This window comes from Salmo salar, chromosome 18 (assembly GCF_965601325.2).
Source record: "Salmo salar chromosome 18, fSalSal1, whole genome shotgun sequence".
NCBI lineage: Eukaryota > Metazoa > Chordata > Actinopteri > Salmoniformes > Salmonidae > Salmo > Salmo salar.
Window position 1 is genome coordinate 11,488,549 of NC_138308.1, and position 16,708 is coordinate 11,505,256.

Below are 16,708 nucleotides of genomic sequence, written 5' to 3' on the forward strand. Positions count from 1 at the left end.
AACAAAACTTTTAGGAGTTCTCAGAGGCTTAACAATGTTGTTTTGATTATTGCTTGAACAGTCGCTAAGACAATACTTGGTAGTGATAGTTGCAAAATACCTATTTTGGATGCAGCAGTTGTTAGCTAGAATGCTAAACGCTAATTGACTTGCGTTGGTAGCAAAGCTAGCCAAAGAGCCTTGTTACTGGTTGAAGTTGTTTTTTTAAAGGATATTGCTGTTGATTTGACAATAACAAACATTAATTAAGCAGGACATTCACAAGCCTTACAATCCAAAAGTAGTGTGAAATGCACACATAAGATAAGCAGCATGTAAATGGAGAAGGATCTGTCTATCGGCAGACCACGTTTACTGCATGCAGCGCCCACTATGTGTCACTTACTACATGCCGTGCGCACTGCCATTGAGGCTGCTAGCTAGGACACCGTCTTTCCACAATTATTTTAACACTATAGAGAGGGAAATCACTACCTGGTAGTGCCACATGAGAGTTGGGTTGGCTACACTAGGTAGCTACTTCCCTCGCCGTAACATTAACTGAACAGTGGGGGCGAACAACACTGTGTACCAGTGTTCCCTAGCTAGCTAGCATCCTCCTTCCTCTGTGTTTTTTCAGCGGTTGGCATTGAATGTTGGTGCACTACCACCACCTACTGTGCTGGAATGTGGGCCAGAGACAGTGCTAGCAGCCTCAATGGCAGTGGGTGCATCATGTAGTAGCACAGTTCCCGCTCAGCCCAGTCAAAACTGTTCGCTGCTCAGGCACCCCAATGGTGGAACAAGCTCCCTCACGACGCCAGGACAGCGGAGTCAATCACCACCTTCCGGAGACACCTGAAACCCCACCTCTTTAAGGAATACCTAGGATAGGATAAAGTAATCCTTCTAACCCCCCCCCCCTTAAAAGATTTAGATGCACTATTGTAAAGTGGTTGTTCCACTGGATATCATAAGGTGAATGCACCAATTTGTAAGTCGCTCTGGATAAGAGCGTCTGCTAAATTACTTAAATGTAAATGTAAATGTAAATGTAGTAAGTGACACATAGTGTGCGCAGCACGTAGTGGGCGCGGCATGTATCAACCAAAGTCTGCAGCTAGACATTATTGTGTAAATGTGTAAATGTGTAAATGGAGGATTTTTTTGCTGCAGGTCTATGAGAACACTCCCATGTTTTCCTCCATGCTGGGGAAATTGTGAATAGCGACTCGGAGTAATAGACGGATTCAGGTAGAAAAACAATTGATCACAATTATCAATTGACACTACTGCTATTGGCTAAAATCAGTATGTTTCCAGACATGGAAGTTAGGTTCATTTTAGGTTCTGAATGAAAAGTGAATAGATGCCTTGAGTAGAGTACATTAGAGTAGGGTACAATACATTATACTGTACTATACTCTACTCTATTGTATTGTACTGAACTGTACTCTGCTGTCAACTCTTGTGAAACATCGATGTCTATGATTGGTTCAGATTTGGGCCTTTCAAATGTTTGGGCCAAGTCAAGGCCGGTCCGGACCAAATCTGATCCAATTATAGACATTATGTTTGGGCCAAATATAGGCCTGTCCAGACTGGATATCTGTGGACATTGAAATGTACTTTATGTATGGGCCAAATCAAGGCTGGTCCCGACCGGGCCAAAGCTGAACCAAACATAGACGTCTATGAATGGTTCAGATTTGGTCCGGTCCATGGATGTTGAAATCAAGGCCAGTCCAAATCACAAAAAATATATATATAAAAAACCCTAGTCACGTCAGGACCAAAAAAAAACATTTGTAAAACAGGCAGGCTTTATTAGTCCCGATTCCTGTGACTAATCATTTGGGTTATTTAAGCTCTGTATATCAGCTACCCAACTTTAAGTTATCCGGAGCCTATTTGCGATGAGAATCAATGTGTTTACACAGCGGGAAATGCAGAAGTATTACATTTTTCGCTATGATCATCAACATAAAAAAAAAAAAAGGTACGGATACAATCTTGAAACCACTGATTATAATGACAATTTCACCCACAGGGTGAAATTCTTGGACAGTAGTTTTGATTGGCCTGATTATCCATTCCATATTGTCCATTTTACTTTGACCTGTCCTGTTTATAGGGTATGATGTTAGTTAACATGCCATCTTCACAAAGTACATTTTTTATTTGATTGATCAGAGAAACGTGCATGATGTAAAAAATATTTGTCTCATGACATTAACCAGGATTCCATCCAACCTTTTTACGCGAGTGAAGTACATGTTGGATAAAAAAAAAAAAAAATCACAACAGGCCTGATGGAAACAGCAAATTGGTCAGTAAACTTTCCAAATGTAGACAAAACAAAATACGCTAAAAAAGGTGGAATCTTTCTGTGCTGGAAAAATGTATTACATGAGAAATGGTAGTGGAAATGCTTTTATGCGCAAATATTGATATAACCATCATATCGAAGTAAACTTGGAGTCACATGATGACATGTATGGTCCTCCCACTACTACTGGGGAAAGCATGCAGTTTATTAGACTACAGATGAAATAAGGTATGATGAACTTCACAGTGTGTTGAAAGTGCAAGGCGATGAGCTTGATGCTCCTTTCCAATAAATATCAAGTCTTATTCTGGTGACATGATGATCGATGCTTGACTGCAGTTCGACAAATAAAAATAATCTTGCTCTTTTGTCCATAATAATCATGTGGTAGGCTACCTGCACTGTATCTGCAAACCATTGGCTAGAGACATTTGTGACAAAACCAACAGTACAGGAGTCAAAAATGAGATGGAATTTTTTTCGTACATGGGAATTTAAAAATGATTTTTATGTGCACAACTAGTGAAGTTGGAAACATCTCTGGTGGAAAACATGCATATTTTATTTATGCGAATATATGAATATTTACATGAAAATCTGTCGCCAATTGGATGGAAACCTAGCTAATGTCATACATTTGATCTCCGCCAGGCCCCCCCTCCATAGGCTCCATGACTTAAGTTAGATGATTTAACGGAACGTTGGTGGAGCGCCGCAGCGGTGCATTTCTCCAACAGCACCCTGGAGAGGCATGGACAAGCAAAATATTTTCCACCCCTGCTTTTGACAAAGGGGGCCCTGCATCTTGGGCTCGTTGACATCAATGTTATGGCCGTGATCTGAAGAGGTCTCCTGAGCATCTCAGATTCTCATCCTCCAAAGAAATTAAGGGTTGTAAAAGACAAACGGAATGCCTCTAAACTCCCAGCTGTGCCAATTAGAGAAGAATCTACTAAATGTCTAGACAACATGTTTACACTCTCTATTTTTCCAACCTGTTGGGGATAGGGGGCAGTATTTGCACGGCTGGATAAAAAACGTACCCGATTTAATCTGGTTACTACTCCTGCCCAGTAACTAGAATATGCATATAATTATTGGCTTTGGATAGAAAACACCCTAAAGTTTCTAAAACTGTTTGAATGGTGTCTGTGAGTATAACAGAACTCCTCTGGTAGGCCAAAACCTGAGAAGATTTCAAGCAGGAAGTGGCCTGTCTGAGAAGTAGTGTTTCATCTTGGCTCTTTTTATTGAAGACTCAGGATCTGTGCAATAACGTGACACTTCCTACGTCTTCCATAGGGTCTCAGAGCCCGGGAAAACGTTGAACGATATCGAGGCAGGCTCTGGCTGAAACACTTTATCGCTTTTGGCAAGTGGCCACTCAGAGTACTATGGGCTTAGGCGCGTGCCCGCTTCGACCGAATGCTTTCTTTTCCTTTGTCTGTTTATCTAAACGCAGATTCCCGGTCGGAATATTATCGCTTTTTTATGAGAAAAATGGCATAAAAATGTGATTTTAAACAGCGGTTGACATGCTTCGAAGTACGGTAATGGAATATTTTGAATTCTTTTGTCACGAATTGCGCCATGCTCGTCACCCTTATTTAGCCTTTAGGATAGTGTCTAGAACGCACGAACAAAACGCCGCTGTTTGGATATAACGATGGATTATTTTGGACCAAACCAACATTTGTTATTGAAGTAGAAGTCCTGGGAGTGCATTCTGACGAAGACAACAAAGGTAAGAACATTTTTCTTATAGTAAATCTGACTTTGATGAGTGCTAAACCTGCTGGGTGTCTAAATAGCTAGCCCTGTGATGCCGGGCTATCTACTGAGAATATTGCAAAATGTGCTTTCACCGAAAAGCTATTTTAAAATCGGACATATCGAGTGCATAGAGGAGTTCTGTATCTATAATTCTTAAAATAATTGTTATGCTTTTTGTGAACGTTTATCGTGAGTAATTTAGTAAATTGTTAGTAAATTCCCCGGAAGTTTGCGGGGGGTATGCTAGTTCTGAACGTCACATGCTAATGTAAAAAGCTGTTTTTTTATATAAATATGAACTTGATTGAACAAAACATGCATGTATTGTATAACATAATGTCCTAGGGTTGTCATCTGATGAAGATCATCAAAGGTTAGTGCTACATTTAGCTGTGGTTTGGGTTTATGTGACATTATATGCTAGCTTGAAAAATGGGTGTCTGATTATTTCTGGCTCAGTACTCTGCTGACATAATCTAATGTTTTGCTTTTGTTGTAAAGCCTTTTTGAAATCGGACAGTGTGGTTAGATTAACGAGAGTCTTATCTTTAAAATGGTGTAAAATAGTCATATTTTTGAAAAATTGAAGTAATAGCATATCTAAGGATTTGAATAACGCGCCACAGGATTCAACTGGCTGTTGAGTAGCCCATAGAGGTTAAGTCAATTGAAGAAAAATGCAACAACATAAGAGTTTCATTATTCTTTATTGACAGCATCGTCACAGTTAAATCTAGGCCCAAGGTGTCAACGTATTATTAATAATATATCATTATTAAACACAAACAAACAGTCAAAGACACCATCAAGGGCTTCAGTGGAGAGGAATTAAGATATTCTTCAGGCAATAGATGCTGATTATTCAGGCTTCGAGATGCCAGGCCAATCCATCTCACTCCATTTTCCCTTTGAAAATCTAATTTCATGTTCTGAGGGGGCAGGAGGAGATGTTTTGGGTTGAGGCTGCTGTTGATGTGGGAGGGGGGGGGGGGTGCAGAGGAGTATTTTTCTCCACTCATACAGGAGTTATGAAGGCAAAGTTCATATTTTGTGGGGGAGTATTTAAAGAATACACAGTACCAGTCAAAAGTTTGGACACATCTACTCATTCAAGGGTTTCCTTATTTTTACTATTTTCTACATTGTAGAATAATAGTGAAGACATCAAAACTATGAAATAACACATATGGAATAATGTAGTAACCAAAAAATATATTTTATATTTGATATTCTTCAAAGTAGCCACCCTTTGCCTTGACAGCTTTGCAAACTCTTGGCATTTTCTCAACCAGCTGGAATGCATTTAAATTAACAGGTGTGCCTTGTTAAAAGTTAAGGAAATAAATTCCATATTAACGTGATTGAGACAATCAGTTGTGTCGTGACAAGGTAGGGTTGGTATACAGAAGATAGCCCTATTTGGTAAAAGACCAAGTCCATATTATGGCAAGAACAGCTCAAATAAGCAAAAAGAAATGACAGTCCATCATGACTTTAAGAGATGAAGGTCAGTCAATCCGGAAAATTTCAAGAACTTTGAAAGTTTCTTCAAGTGCAGTTGCAAAACCCCTCTTGCGCTATGATGAAACTGGCTCTCATGAGGATCACCACAGGAAAGACCGAGAGTTATCTCTGCTGCAGAGGATACGTTCATTAGAGAGTTACCAGCACAAATAACTGCTTCAGAGTTCAAGTAACAGACACATCTCAACATCAACTGTTCAGAGGAGACTGCGTGAATCAGGCCTTCATGGTCGAATATCTTTAAAGAAACCACTACTAAAAGGACACCAATGAGAAAAAGAGACTTGCTTGGGCCAAGAAACACGAGCAATGGACATTAGACCGGTGGAAATCTGTCCTTTGGTCTGATGAGTCCATATTTGAGATTTTTGATTCGAACCGCCATGTCTTTGTGAGACGCAGAGAAGGTGAACGGATGATCTCTGCATGTGTGGTTCCCACCGTGAAGCATAGGGGTGGTGGTGTGATGGTGCTTTGCAGGTGACACCGTCAGTGATTTATTTAGAATTCTAGGCACACTTAACCAGCATGGCTACCACAGCATTCTGCAGCGATACGCCATCCCATCTGGTTTGCGCTTAGTGGGATTATCATTTGTTTTTCAGCAGGACAATGACCCAACACACCTCCAGGCTGTGTAAGGGCTATTTTACCAAGAAGGAGATTGATGGAGTGCTGCATCAGATGACCTGGCCTCCATAGTCACCCGTTGGACCACAGAGTGAAGGAAAAGCAGCCAATTAAGTGCTCAGCATATGTGGGAACTCCAAGACTGTTGGAAAAGCATTCTTCATGAAGCTGGCTGAGAGAATGCCAAGAGTGTGCAAAGCTGTCATCAAGGCAAACGGTGGCTACTTTGAAGAATATCAAATATATTTTGATTTGTTTAACACTTTTTTGGTTACTACATGATTCCATGTGTGTTATGTAGAAAATAGTAAAAAATTATGAAAAACCCTTGAACGAGTAGGTGTCCAAACTTTTGAATGGTACTGTATATATACATAATTGTTTTAATTTCGATTTATCAGGGGGCACCCTCAGCACCCTTACCTCCCGCAGCGATGGGGAGCGCAAAAAAATAGCACCATCTAATCTTTATTTCAGAAACTTTCCATTCCAGCAGCGGCAACATCTAAAACATACTGGAATCCTCTCAGGCTGAAGAAACTAGGAGAGATGGTGGTGTCATCTAGGTCTGGGCCATATATCTTATTAATTAGAATTCATCTTTTAGCGCAATATTCCAAATGCCTGTGTCGCAAGAATCAAGGTTTTATATATTTTTATGAGCGTTCTGTCTTTTTGGTCTCGTCTCCTTCGCTCCTTCTTTGCTGTGTGCACTGTGCACCTTCCCACTTTCACACAGACAGCAAGCCCCTCCCCCTGCCACTCACAACAACAATGACAGAAGATCATTTCTTCCTCTCTGACAAAAAGCAGTTTAAACTCTCCATTTGCATTTGAGGCTTGGTCCAACAGAATCGGTCACATGGACACCGAACCGCTTGAGACATTATTTTAATGTAATAGATGAGAATTTTCTAACGATACCCTTTTTGTGTCTCAACTCCCAAAATGTAGAACAGAGCAGACCCTACTATAACGGGAGGATCAATTAACATGATTTTGGAAAAAAATATTTTAGCCAAAGACTGTTATGTGCTAGCTGTCTTGTCTGTGTTTTATAAACGAGCAATGAGCATAAAAACACGCATTTAGATAAGTAATTGGCAATTCATAACAGTGCAAATGTTCTTTCTACCTTGTTAGCAAGCAAATGGATCCAAGTTGGCTAGACTTTAAATTTTTAAAGAATAGTTGGCTACTCACTAGCACGTGGGCTTGTGCTTGAGAGATTGTTAATGAGACCTGTGTTCATTTTCTATAATGCCTGCTCCTAGAAAGTGGTCGTTATTATTGGATGTGCATTGTGAATGGTTGTGGTTATTACATTTGTAACCAAAACATTATTTTCATAGACCAACTTCAAAGCCAGATCAGTTATTATTACAGAAAAAAAAGTTGGTTAAACTATTTTGCTAAAATAATAACATTATCAATTACATTTACTTATAATGCCCTTTCTACATCAGCAGATGTCACAAAGTGCTTATACAGAAACCCATCCTAAAACGCCAAACAGCAGATGAAGAAGCACGGTGGCTAGGAAGAACTCCCTAGAAATGCAGGAACCCAGGAAGAAACCTATAGAGGAACCAGGCTCTGAGGGGTGGCCAGTCCGGGTGGAAATTATAAGAGTACATGGCCATTAAGGTCAGATAGTTCTTCAAGATGTTGAAACGTTCATAGATGACCAGCAGGGTCAAATAATAATCACAATGGTTGTAGAGGGTGCAACAGGTCAGCACCTCAAGAGTAAGTGTCATTTGGCTTTTCATAACTGAGAATTCAGAGGTCGAGACAGCAGGTGCAAAAGAGAGGGAGGACAAAAGGGGGGAGAGAGAGAGAGAGGGAGGGAGAGGGTCGAAAACAGCAGGTCCGGGACAAGGTAACACGTCCGGTGAACAGGTCAGGGTTCCAAAGCTGCAGGCAGAACAGTTGAAACTGGGGCAGCAGCACGACAAAGTGGCACGTCTGGTGAACAGGTCAGGGTTCCATATTAGTGGGTCTTATGGTTGTGGAAGGCCTATATTTTGCCTAGATATAATTTTACATGCAGTGTATTGATCTTTAAATTGCGCAACAAAGCTTATTTGGGAAAAAAATACAAATAAAGAGATACACTACATGACCGAAAGTGACTGCTCGTTGAACATCTCATTCCAAAATCATGGGCATTAATATGGAGTTGGTCCCCACTTAGCTGCTATAACAGCCTCCACTCTTCTGGGAAGGCTTTCTACTAGATAGAACATTGCCTCAGGGACTTGCTTCCATTCAGCCACAAGAGCATTAGTGAGGTTGGGCACTGATGTTGGGCGATTAGGCCTGGCTCGCAGTTGACGTTCCAATTCATCCCGAAGGTGTTCGATGTGGTTGAGGCTCTGTGCAGGCCAGGGCTTTGTGCAGGCCAGTCAAGTTCTTCCACACCGATCTCGACGAACCATTTCTTTATGGACCTTGCTTTGTGTACATTTACATTTAACATTTACGTCATTTAGCAGACGCTCTTATCCAGAGCGACTTACAAATTGGTGCATTCACCTTATGATATCCAGTGGAACAACCACTTTACAATAGTGCATCTAAATCTTTTAAGGGGGGGGGGGGGGGGGGGTTAGAAGGATTACTTTATCCTATCCTAGGTATTCCTTAAAGAGGTGGGGTTTCAGGTGTCTCCGGAAGGTGGTGATTGACTCCGCTGTCCTGGCGTCGTGAGGGAGCTTGTTCCACCATTGGGGTGTCAGAGCAGCGAACAGTTTTGACTGGGCTGAGCGGGAACTGTGCTTCCTCAGAGGTAGGGGGGCCAGCAGGCCAGAGGTGGATGAACGCAGTGCCCTTGTTTGGGTGTAGGGCCTGATCAGAGCCTGAAGGTATGGAGGTGCCGTTCCCTTCACAGCTCCGTAGGCAATCACCATGGTCTTGTAGCGGATGCGAGCTTCAACTGGAAGCCAGTGGAGAGAGCGGAGGAGCGGGGTGACATGAGAGAACTTGGGAAGGTTGAACACCAGACGGGCTGCGGCGTTCTGGATGAGTTGTAGGGGTTTAATGGCACAGGCAGGGAGCCCAGCCAACAGCGAGTTGCAGTAATCCAGACGGGAGATGACAAGTGCCTGGATTAGGACCTGCGCCGCTTCCTGTGTGAGGCAGGGTTGTACTCTGCGAATGTTGTAGAGCATGAACCTACAGGATCGGGTCACCGCCTTGATGTTAGTGGAGAACGACAGGGTGTTGTCCAGGATCACGCCAAGGTTCTTAGCACTCTGGGAGGAGGACACAAGGGAGTTGTCAACCGTGATGGCGAGATCATGGAACGGGCAGTCCTTCCCCGGGAGGAAGAGCAGCTCCGTCTTGCCGAGGTTCAGCTTGAGATGGTGATCCGTCATCCACACAGTGTACAGGGCAATGTCATGCTGAAACAGGAAAGGGCCTTCCCCAAACTGTTGGCACAAAGATGGAAGCACAGAATCGTCTAGAATGTCATCGTATGCTGTAGGATTAAGATTTCCCTTCACTGGAACTAAGGGGTCTAGCCAAAACCATGAAAAACAGCCCCAGACCATTATTCCTCCTCCACCAAACTTTACAGTTGGCACTATGCATTGAGGCAGGTAGCGTTCTCCTGGCATCCGCCAAACCCAGTTGGTGAAGCGTGATTCATCACTCCAGAGAACGTGTTTCCACTGCTGCAGAGTCCAATGGCGGCGAGCTTTACACCAGTCCTGCCGATGCTTGGCATTGCGCATGGTTATCTTAGGCATATATGCGGCTGCTCGGCCATGGAAACCCACTTCATGAAGCTCCAGATGAACAGTTCTTGTGCTGACGCTTCCAGAGGCAGTTTGTAACTCGGTAGTGTTGCACTTGCAACCAAGGACCAACGCTTCAGCACTCGGCAGTCCCGTTCTGTGAGCTTGTGTGGCCTACCACTTCGCGGCTGAGCCGCTGTTGTTCCTAGATGTTCCCAATCCACAATAACAGCACTTAGTTAACGCACGGCAGAAATTTGACGAACTGACTGATTGGAAAGGTGGCATCCTATGATGGTGCCACGTTGAAAGTCACTGAGCTCTTCATTCTACGGTCAATGTTTGTCTATGGAGATTGCATGGCGGTGTGCTCGAATTTATGAAATAGCCGAATCCACTAATTTGGGGTGTCCACATACTTTTGTATATATAGTATAATATATATATCGTGAATTAGTCGGTGGTTGAGCAGTTAAGGTCAGTAGCTGTCAATTGGTCTGGACACATGAAGCTCCGCACCCACTACAGTAAATTATTAGCTACCCTTTCGTCAAAAACCTTTGTTAACCTCTTCTCTGCAATTACGCTATTATAAACATCTAGCAAGCCTACTCTTTTCAATCTGGCTGAACTGTGGACGAAGCAAAACTCATGTTCTCACACCAGCTCTAATACTCAGTACCATAAACTAACAAAACACATATTGTGGTCTAATATCCCTCCGGCACTATAAATACACACTGCAGGTTATTATATCATATGATTCACTTAGCCTCCCCATTACCTAGAATCAGTCATGTGATCTGGGCCTAAATATAAACCAACAGCTTTTTCCACTGGTTATTTCTGTTCAATCTGAAATGCACTATAACATTCTTACGTGTTTACCAGAAAAGCACAATTATCTCAGCTTTACCGAGGCACTGCTTTCTAATTCTTAACGGAGTGTTAGCAGTGGGCCCACCTACGGTAGCAACGTTAAAAATCCTAATAGTCCTTCAGGGTTCCAAGCCGCCAGCAAAGCAGCTAAGCCTAGATCAGGGCCAAGCTCGAGGACACAGATTTTCTTCTCATTTCATTCCATCCTTTTTCTATCTTTAGTAGTGTAAATATGCCAGCTAACTGGGGTCTGGGTGCACTTGTAATGAGACAAGACTGCGATGGCCTGAGCTAATGAGCTGTCAGGGGACTACAGTGAAAGAGATTGAAGACAGAAGCAGCACGTCAGAGCTAGGTACAGTGCCCAGCCAGAGAGGTCAAACAGCAGAGCCCATATCCAGAGAACTGTACCATAGTGGGGCAAAAAGAGACAAGCCCCATGACAAAACACGATTCCGCTGTTTCCCACTGCACCTATCCAAAGTATAGAACATAGCCTTCTATATGACATGGATTGGTAGTGGGTAAAGAAAATGACATCCAGGCCAGATGGTATTCATATGACGCTGTAAGCACTAGCAGAGTTTTGTTGCCAACCTGGGTGTCTAGGTGGAGGAAGGTGCCCTTATGTCCTCTGTCTAGAGTTCAGCAGGGAGGGAGTGGTATACAGTATAGCTATGGGGCAGTTATCTCCTCCGATGACCCTCCCACCTCACAGCTATTATGTGATCCTGTTTAAATCACTGCACCGGTGCAAAACCTGTCAGGTGATGGCTGGATGGGGTTAGCCTACAAGTGGTTCAGCTTGCTTTGGTATTACAAATGTTTAGGTCAGGATATCACAGAGAAACCACCCACACGGGCTGAAACGGCATGTGTATGTGACCAATAAAATGTGATTTGAGAGGGGTTAACTTACCAGACACAAATGTACTCTACAATAGCAAGGCCAACTGTGAATAAATAAAACAAAGTGGGTGTGCAAGACATTCACAAACGTAAATAATGATTAACATTTAACCTTTACATTTGAAGCACTCCAGGAAATAAACGTTTGCCTTTCGACATTTTAACAAGGGCTGTCTCACAATGAATGTTTGACTTTGCCTCTGGACCCTTGCAGATTATGAATGTTTGATGTTCGCATCCAGAGAACTTGGACGAACATAAAAAGTACGGTGACAGATTCACCTGCAGCTGAATGCTTGTTTGAACATCCCCACACACACACACACACACACACACACACACACCTTTCTTTATTGAGACCTTAGGACCGTGCTCCATCAACACCATCAACATGGAGTGAATGAGTGTGTCGGTTCCAGGGAACCTGGATCTACTGATAGTGATTGCTGGGCTGGCAGTGGAAGGAGGAGAAGTATGCTGTTCAATGAGCATGACCCACTAAGATATTTTCCATCTGTATGTTGTTATCAACTAACTAACATCGAAACCGGTTTCAGTTGGGGGGGAAAAAAATATTCCCAAACTGACGAGCTGAAATATAATAAGGAGCCAGAGAAAATCAGCACTTAGTGGTAGCTCGATAAAGCTTACAAGCTTAAATAACTCAAGATCTAACATGGTTGACTCCCTCCTCAACCCCTGGGAACAAGACCTAGCAAAGCTGCAGTTGGCTCAAAACAGAGCAACACGGCTTGCCCTTAACTGCAAATAAAGAACTAACATCAACAACATGCATGCCAGTCTTTCCTGGTTGAGGGTTGACGAGAGATTAACTACTTTTCTTCGAGTTTTTATGAGAAAATTCCAGATTGTCTGCATAAACATATTCAATTCAGCTCAGACGCTCATACATAACCCACAAGATATGCCACCAGGGGTCTCTTCAAAGTCCCCAAGTCAAAAACAAATTCACGACAATGTACAGTATTATACAGATCTATGATCGCATGGAACTCCCTTCCATCTCCAATTACTCACAAAAACAGCAAAATGACCTTTTAAAAAAAAGATGAAACATCTCAGAACAGCGTGGACTGTGAGGGGACACACACAAACAAACACACGCACGCACACACAGAAACACAGACACAATTATTTTGTTTTTTTGTATAGATCTTTTTTGTTATATTGTTTGTATATTGCTGGATTAATAAAAAAAAGTGTGTGACTGTCCTTATCTATCAGAGTTTTGTTTCTGGTCATATTTTCAATTTTTTGGGACCCCAGGAAGAATAGATGCTGCCTCTGCAAAAGCAAAATAGTCATCAACAGACAGAGGCACCTGGGTCGTTCCACAAAATGAGTTCCTTTTGCATCCCTTTTATATTTTAAGTATAAATTGTGCACAAATATTGTATTTTAAAAGCCTGCCCTGTTACATTAAATGAAGTGCCCTGTAACATAGACCACATGGAAAATGAAATACATCACATTTTTATAAAGACTTGCTAAAGTGCCAAAATGAAGAATTTTTTTTGCCATTTTTTTGTTGTCTGAGTGAGGGAAATGCTGTAAATTACCAAGACTCAACGTATTTTGAAAAATTAGACATTGAGGATTATAATAAATACCGATTTGAAGTCATACAAGCAAGCCAAACACCAGAGAGTCCAAATGTGCACTTCACATTTTCATATCATAAAACTGTTATATACAGTGTCAATGTTTATGATCACTATGTTTGATGGATGACATGGCGTTATATCCTGGGTTTAGGGCCGGGACAATACCAGTATCGCAATATATTTTTTCCATGGCAAAAATGAAAACACGAAGCAGACCTCACTCTTTGGTCCTTTAAAAACCTGTATATAAAATATTGTGTGCTGTAGCTTGGAAAATAAATAAATGTGACTGGATGACAACAATGTTTGTTTGTAACATTAGGGCTGTTTCCCTAAAGAAGTGAAATCCGCTTTGTGTTTTGTTTACTTGCCACGATACTAACGAGTATCGCGATGTTGGTACCGTCAGGGCGCTACCTGGGTTGTCCTGAAAAGAATGGGCCTGTTTGTCATATTGTGAAGAAAATGTGCCGGATGCAGGGCTGTGTTCCAAACAAAACAACTACAAGTGTGCTTGTGTAAAGGATGTCACGCTGCTTGCTTAGCAAGTAGGGCTGGGAGATATCAAATACATTTTATTAATTTGAATTGATGTTTTTGCACAATATTCAATTTTTCATTTTTATGTGTCAACTGCTCAAATTGCGTGCAGAACAGACACTAGAGGTCGACCGATTAATCGGAATGGCTGATTTCATGTTTTCATAACAATCGGAAATCTGTATTTTTGGACGCCGATTTGGCTTTTTTTTTTACCTTTATTTAACTAGGCAAGTCAGTTAAGAACACATTCTTATTTTCAATGACGGCCTAGGAACGGTGGGTTAACTGCCTTGTTCCTTACCAGAACGACAGATTTTTACCTTGTTCAATCTTGCAACCTTACGGTTAACTAGTCCAACGCTCTAACCACCTGCTTTACATTGCACTCCACGAGGAGCCTGCCTGTTACACGAATGCAGTAAGAAGCCAAGGTAAGTTGCTAGCTAGCATTAAACTTATCTTATAAAAAACAATCAATCAATCATAATCACTAGTTAAACTAGTAATATCATCAACCATGTGTAGTTATCTAGCCTGTCCTGCGTTGCATATAATCACTTAGGTACACGTTGCTCCAACCATAAACATCAATGCCTTTCTTAAAATCAATACACAAGTATATATTTTTAAAACTGCATATTTAGTTAATATTGCTTGCTAACATGAATTTCTTTTAACTAGGGAAAATGTGACACTTCTCTTGCAACAGAGTCAGGGTATATGCCGCAGTTTGGGCCGCCTGGCTCGTTGCGAACCTTGAAGACTATTTCTTCCTAACAAAGACAGCTGACTTCGCCAAACGGGGGATGATTTAACAAAAGCACAATCGTTGCACGACTGTACCTAACCATAAACATCAATGCCTTTCTTAAAATCAATACACAGAAGTATATGTTTTTTAAACCTGCATATTTAGCTAAAAGAAATCCAGGTTAGCAGGCAATATTAACCAGGTGAAATTGTGTCATTTCTCTTGCGTTCATTGCACGCAGAGTCTGGGTATATGCAACAGTTTGGGCCACCTGGCTCGTTGCGAACTAATTTGCCAGAATTTTACGTAATTATGACATAACATTGAAGGTTGTACAATGTAACAGGAATATTTAGACTTAGGGATGCCACCCATTAGATAAAATACGGAACGGTTCCGTATTTCACTGAAAGGAAAAACGTTTTGTTTTCGAGATGATAGTTTCCGGATTCGACCATATTAATGACCAAAGGCTCGTATTTCTGTGTGTTATTATGTTATAATTAAGTCTATGATTTGATAGAGCAGTCTGACTGAGCGGTGGTAGGCAGCAGCAGGCTCGTAAGCATTCATTCAAACAGCACTTCCGTGCGTTTTGCCAGCAGCTCTTCGCTGTGCTTCAAGCATTGCGCTGTTTATGACTTCAAGCCTAACAACTCCCAGGATTAGGCTGGTGTAACCGATGTGAAATGGCTAGCTAGTTAGCGGGGTGGGCGCTAATAGCGTTTCAAACGTCACTCGCTCTGAGACTTGGACTAGTTGTTCCCCTTGCTCTACATGGGTAACGCTGCTTCGAGGGTGGCTGTTGTCGATGTGTTCCTGGTTCGAGCCCAGGTAGGAGTGAGGAGAGGGACGGAAGCTATACTGTTACACTGGCAATACTAAAGTGCCTATAAGAACATCCAATAGTCAAAGGTATATGAAATACAAATCGTATAGAGAAATAGTCCTATAATTCCTCTAATAACTACAACCTAAAACTTCTTACCTGGGAATATTGAAGACTCATGTTAAAAGGAACCACCAGCTTTCATATGTTCTCATGTTCAGAGCAAGGAACTTAAACGTTAGCTTTCTTACATGGCACATATTGCACTTTTACTGTTTTTGCATTATTTAAACCAAATTGAACACGTTTCATTATTTATTTGAGGCTAAATTGATTTTATTGATGTATTATATTCAGTTAAAATAAGTGTTCATTCAGTATTGTTGTAATTGTCATTATTACAAAAAAAATAATAATAATTAAAAACGGCAGATTAATCAGTATCGGCTTTTTTTGGTCCTCCAATAAAGCGGTATCGGCGTTGAAAAATCATAATCGGTCGACCTCTAGCAGACACTACTAAAATGGGAGTATCAATGAACATTGATTCTGGAAAAATGTATGCTCAATTTGTCTGTTAAACTAGCTGTAAGGTCTGTGTTTAATAAATGTGCAATAAGCATAAAACACAATTATATAAGGAACTGGCAACTCGTTCTCATTCTGAGAAAAAAAGGTAACTCTGTTACATTCAACCCTGTTACTTTACTTGGCACTTAATATAGTCTTGTTTTATTTTTTACCTCGAGATAGGAAACTTTTTTATTTTATTAAGTTGGACACTTGCTCTTTTTGACAGAAAGTAAAAATTAGGTGAAACAATTCATTTTTTACAAAGTTACACTACTCAAAGGGCACCCAATTGGTGGAACAACCCATCTACGGTACCATAGCATAATGTAAAAGGAAAAAGACCTTATGCCTAAATCAGCTGATTTGATTTCCATGCTTTGGATCAATCAAGTATATCAGTCCTCCTCACATACTCCTAGCTCACCCTAGTCTATCTGGCCTTACATTCCACATACAACAAGTGAAAGGGAAAACATAATTACATCTAATGTTAGATTCTGTTGAATAGACCACGGCCTATGTCATCAAAACAACAAAACTTGCTATCTCAACACAAAGTATGCGTTTGTTTCATGTGTGTAATTATAAAACAAACGGAGAGAGTCCATGCCCAAATGCAAT

General features: G+C 41.4%; 1 protein-coding gene across 2 annotated transcripts in view; it reads right to left on the reverse strand.

The window, feature by feature from the left end:
• Positions 1–16,708, reverse strand: part of LOC106576776 (inositol polyphosphate-5-phosphatase A) — a 281,297-nt gene that overhangs the window by 263,429 nt on the left and 1,160 nt on the right. The window lies entirely within an intron of this gene.